The sequence below is a fragment of the Egretta garzetta genome, unplaced genomic scaffold, assembly GCF_000687185.1.
Source record: "Egretta garzetta isolate BGI_Z169 unplaced genomic scaffold, ASM68718v1 scaffold27, whole genome shotgun sequence".
Taxonomy (NCBI): Eukaryota; Metazoa; Chordata; class Aves; order Pelecaniformes; family Ardeidae; genus Egretta; species Egretta garzetta.
This window is the reverse complement of record NW_009260400.1, coordinates 2,492,892-2,497,981: the sequence shown is the minus strand read 5'-3', so window position 1 is coordinate 2,497,981 and position 5,090 is coordinate 2,492,892. Positions and strand designations below refer to the sequence as shown.

The following is a 5,090-nucleotide window of genomic DNA, read 5'->3' as shown; positions in this document are numbered from 1 at the left end:
TCATTCTTCAGTAATTAAATGATATGCTTATTCTAGACAGATACCTAATAAGAAAACCAAATACCTGCTCACCTGGGTGATCTCAGTATTGTCTGATTAACAAAAATAACCTTGAAAAGAAGAGTAGAATAAACATGAGGTGGGTAGGGAGTTTTATGGTTCGGGTCATATTAACATTCAAGTAACTGTACACTGAACAACTCAATTTTGGTGCCTAGCTTAAATTAAAGCTAAGGTGAAGTTTCCCTCATTTAATATTATAAAAACTTGGAAACTATCAAGTCTTAATGTCTTTGCAATATGGTTCTGAACAGGTGAAAATACAGAAGTAGTACAGAGACAGCTCTCAAGATCGGTGCAGTTAATGTGTGTTACTTAGGGGACATCTGTGATAGGATGGATTCCTGAAGAATTATTCTTTAACTGTCACTACAGATGAAGTTGTGAGTCATTACAGTTGCATTTCTTACGTAAAGGTTGGTTTTCAGACACCAGTTCCAGCCCTCCCACTTTTTACTGTTGGCTGCTTGAGGATTTCAGTGTGCTGTACGGAGGTGATATTAAAGAGGTGAGGCCAGGTATGTGTATAAAAGCATTTAAAAGCACAAGAAGTGCGGTGATCAATTAGGATGTGCTGACCAGGTAACACAGGGGAGGGCTGCTGTACTGGTAACAGTGAAGCAAACTATGGTACAGGGTATGTTCTTTACACACTGTAGTTTTCAGGTAGCATGTCCAAATACATAGTGTTTTGTCAGCTAGCTATCAGCATTGTCTTATTTCTCTGCCACAGAAACAAACCCATGACTTTTCTAAAGCTTCATGGGTTTTACTGAAAAGCTTCACTCAAATGTAAAGGATGAGGAAGGAGACTATGAGTTAAGTTCAGCTTGTACTGAATATCTTATTTTACCTCTCTTCTTTTTTCCCCAGAATCTAAAAATTTCTGTTGACATCATTGAACTTGTCAAATTCTAACAAAACAGAAGCCAAATCACAGATTGTTTGGAGAGTGAAATACACCTTTGTCTGTCTTAATATGCATCACGATTAGAAGCTTGTATGGCTCTCAAACATCAGCAGGTAAAGTAGCTGTCTGTAAAATAGAGGAGAAGGTAGCTTGGTCCAACTATGTCAAGAATATTACTTGCCTTAATTGGGATGTCAAAGTAATCCTTATTCCCTCTTTCAGGTATTTAGAATTGCGTTGCTGTTCTGAAAGCTTCTGAAATTCCTCTGTTGTGGTTTTGTTTGTTTTTGTTTAAAGAAACCAAACCAACCAACAAACAAACACAAGACAAAATAGAAAATAAAAAACCACCCCCAAAATACGTTGGGAGGCAAGAGAGGTGTTTGCCTTGGCCAGTGTATTTTTTTCCTCTTTTAATGCTGGAATATCCCTAGCTGTAGTAACGGAAGGAATGTTGTATAGTTGATGCACTTCAGAATGCTAGGGAAATTCCAGGAGGTTGGAGAAGTGTTGGTGTATCGGTATTAAAAGGAGATGGAGTGGATGAACGTGGCAGCTAGAAATGTAGCACTGTGCAGAGACACCTGAGCTACCTTGGGTATTTGACCAGCACTGCGTGATGTTAGTGCACACACAGCTTACATTATTACCAGCTCTCCTGTTTATTCTTAGTACAGAATTTAGTGAACAAGGAGAGAAAAGGATGTAATAAATCCTAGTAAATAAGGCTTTAAATTTAACAACTCTGGTTTCCTTATTATTTGGCTTTGTTAAAGGTGTATCTTGATGTTGAGGACTTTGCAGAATATAAAAATTAGTACTGAATACCATTCAGATCAGGATAGTTCAGATGCAGTCCCGGCGTGTACAAGACAGAATAGTTTCCATGGATGTTCAGCAAAAGCTGGTAATTGCTTGTCACAATTTGTTTCCATTACTGATTTTATTGGTGCAGAAGATCTGTGATTTAAAACTTTTGTGTGATAAAATTGTGGTTCATGGAAAAGCAAATAGCACTAAGGCAGCCATTGTGATTGTCAGGTGAAGCAGACCCATTCAGATGTGTGTGCACTAAAGCCATACACCTGGGAATAAGGCAATTCAGCTGGATTTAAATTGAGGCACGGGGTGTCCTAGAAAGCAGTGGCTGAGCTGCATTTTGGAGTCCTAGTGGATAAACAGCTTAAGCATGAGTTTCCAAGGTGATGCTGTCATGAAGACGCTAATGTAGTTCTTAAATGTGCATTAATGGAATGAGTAGAGATACCTTCTTGCCTGTGTGGGGTGTGTTGAAGTCATTACCAAAATATGGTGTATGGTTCTGGCATCAGCACTAAACAAACAAAATTACTGGCTGCGGGGGGATTAATCTCCAGTTTGATGGAGAGCTAAGGAGTAATGCCATGCAGTGAAGTGTTAAGAGTTTACTGTGCAGCTTCTTGGCAAAACTTAGGTGACTTGATTATAGAGTCCTTGGATATCTCCCTGGCAAGATAATACTGGATATTAGTGAGCTCTTTTTAATCTTGCTGACACACACAACAAGAATTTGTAGCCAGATAAGTTCAAATTAAAAGATGAAGTTTTTCACAGTGAAGGTGATTAACCACTGGATTATGATATGAAGACCAGTCATGTATTTCTTAATTTCATAACATCTTTGAATCAAGACTGTGGAAAAAATTATGGAAATTCTTCAGCCAGATGCAAGGTACTGAATTACTTTTGTTTCATATAAGTTTAGAGAACTGTAATTCATAAGAGGTCAGACTTTGTGATCATGCTAAAGAAAAATGATGGGGAGCAGCTCCTGTCCTCTTTCACCAGCTTCCCTCTTCTTGAAGAGATAGACTTAGGACTTTTCCTTAGAAATCAAGAATGTGATCAAGTGGTAAAATCTTCTGAACACGAGAAAGTAAGCAGGTATCAATATATATTGGAGGTGTCAAAATAGAGTCCCATATATATAGTCCAAACTTGTGACTGTAAAAATCCTTATCTGTGGCTGTAGTGTTAGTGAGCTGTTGGTAGGATAAATGTTCCTTCTTTGCTGCCAGGGCTCACTGCTGGCTTGTGTCCGGCTTGCTGGCTACCAGGCAGCCCTAGCTAGGACCTTGTCAGCAGCGCTGCCATCCAGTCGGTCCTAAGCCTGTATCACTAAAGGGCTTCTTTGTCCCAGTTTGTAGCATGGGAAATACTCAGTGAGGGTGAAGCAAGGTGACTTCTATTGAATCCGCTTCAGGAAATATAGCTTAGTAAAAAATATTATTTATTGTATGTGTTATGCAAAATTGTTTATTGAATCATATTTTATACATTTCATTTATATGTATTGTGTTTATTTTATAATGCAGCGATGCTAGTTTTAAAGTGGATGCTGAGTAAAATACTGAATTAATCAAGAATAGGGAGAATAAAGCTGTGGAAGAAGGAGTAAATAACACTTAATAATTTCAAGCTATGTTAATGTGTCATGCGAGGAGACTTGACATAAGTGTTAGACAGTTTCTGAGCTCTCTAGAACGTTACAGTGCCTGCTGGTGGATTAAGCATCTCTAGGTGGAGACTGCTGAAAGCTAAAAGTGCTTTTCATGTATTAGATATCTTGAAGATGGGAAGTGGGGAATGTAAGCTTGAGGACTCTCAGCTGCAGAGCTAACTTGCATAGAATCCACGTGCTCCTCTGGATGGTAATTTCAACAGAAGCACCTGATGCTTGAGTTTGGCAAGTCTGGATTTTCCTGGCTGTTTGTAAGAAGGGAAATAGGGTGGCTCTGCTGGTACCGCTTGTGTTCTTTGCAGAAATTTGGTCTGCGCCCAGTCTGATTGCTGTTCTGTCATGTGGTTCCAAGCACTTGCACAAAGCCAACTTTTTAGGTGGATAGAGTGAGTTTTGTGGTGAGCCTGTCCCTTGTAGGAGGAAGAAATTGGGAAAACACACCACAGTTGAGGGAGAACCTATTTTGGGAAGAGCCTGTGGAGACACTGTAGGTTCAGAAAGGGACCAGCATGTCCAAAGGCTAAGATCCCTAATCCCGTGGCTGGGTGTTGGGATGAGCGTGGTAAACCACGGACATGACTGACTGTGCTCCCTACATAGCGCTTCCCGCTTGAGCTTTTGGAGACAAACTACTTGACTAAATGGACACTGATCTGTCCTTGCAGGGCATTATTATTTTTTTTTTAATGTTGGTGTTGGAGAAAAGAATTTTTTTTCTTTTTTTCCCAACCTATTGATAAAATCTATACAAGTGAATCTACAGCTCTTGCAATGTTGGGAATAACACTAACACATTTAGGGAAGTAAAAGTCATGGCTTCCCTGGAAAATTAAATTGGCTTGCATCGGGACTGTTGTCACCCCATTTCCTTCCATTTGTGTGCTTAGTGGGTTTAGAAAAACTGCAGCTCTGAGTTTGATTTAAGCCTTTGTGGAACCATGCCTCAAAATGTTTTGGGGTAAGTAGAGTCTTTCTGAAAAGGGAGTTGAGACCACAAGTACTAATGGCAGCATTTGGATATTTGCAAATGTTTTGTTGGGTTTTTTTATTTTACTGTTTTGAATAGAGCAGTAAACTTTTGCTGTATGTTTAAAATCACTGTCAAGGGAATTGAACTCTCCCATTGTTTAATGATGAAAGAGACAGCATTGCTCTGGACTGGCTCCTGGAAGAGCTTTTCACTGCTGTGGAAAACCAGTAGTGATTTTTGGCCAATTGCTTCACCTTCTCGTGTAGTTTCACTGTCTCCTTGTATTTGATTTGCAAAGCTGTTTCCTTGAAACCACCTCTAAAATCCAGAGATTTAAAATGAAAGCAGGAAATGATACTGAATTAAAAAATGTCCCCCTGTTTTGGGTTGTGTACAAACTTGATACGAGTGTAACAATACTACATTTTAAAACAGTAGCTTTCTTCTACGTGCTAAACCATTTGCAGTGGAGGTGCAATATAAACTTCAGTCTTGCTTTCCTAGTGTGCACTGCAAGAGAAACCTTTGGAGGTACTTCAGGAATTTTCACATTACAGGTTGGAAAAAACAAGTTTTTGAAGGCTGGTAGTTTCAGTCAAAGCTTACCAGATTATTAAAACCTTTTTTCTTTTCTTTTCTTTTTGGAGGAT

General features: G+C 39.2%; 1 protein-coding gene across 1 annotated transcript in view; it reads left to right on the top strand.

Moving 5' to 3' along the window:
* The first annotated feature begins 382 nt into the window (after positions 1-382).
* The window catches only part of CTCF (CCCTC-binding factor), a 33,867-nt gene continuing 29,159 nt past the window's right edge, over positions 383-5,090 (top strand). Inside the window, exon 1 of the mRNA XM_035898777.1 lies at positions 383-1,083. The gene's annotated coding sequence lies outside the window, so the exon portion shown is untranslated. The remainder of the gene's footprint in view (positions 1,084-5,090) is intronic.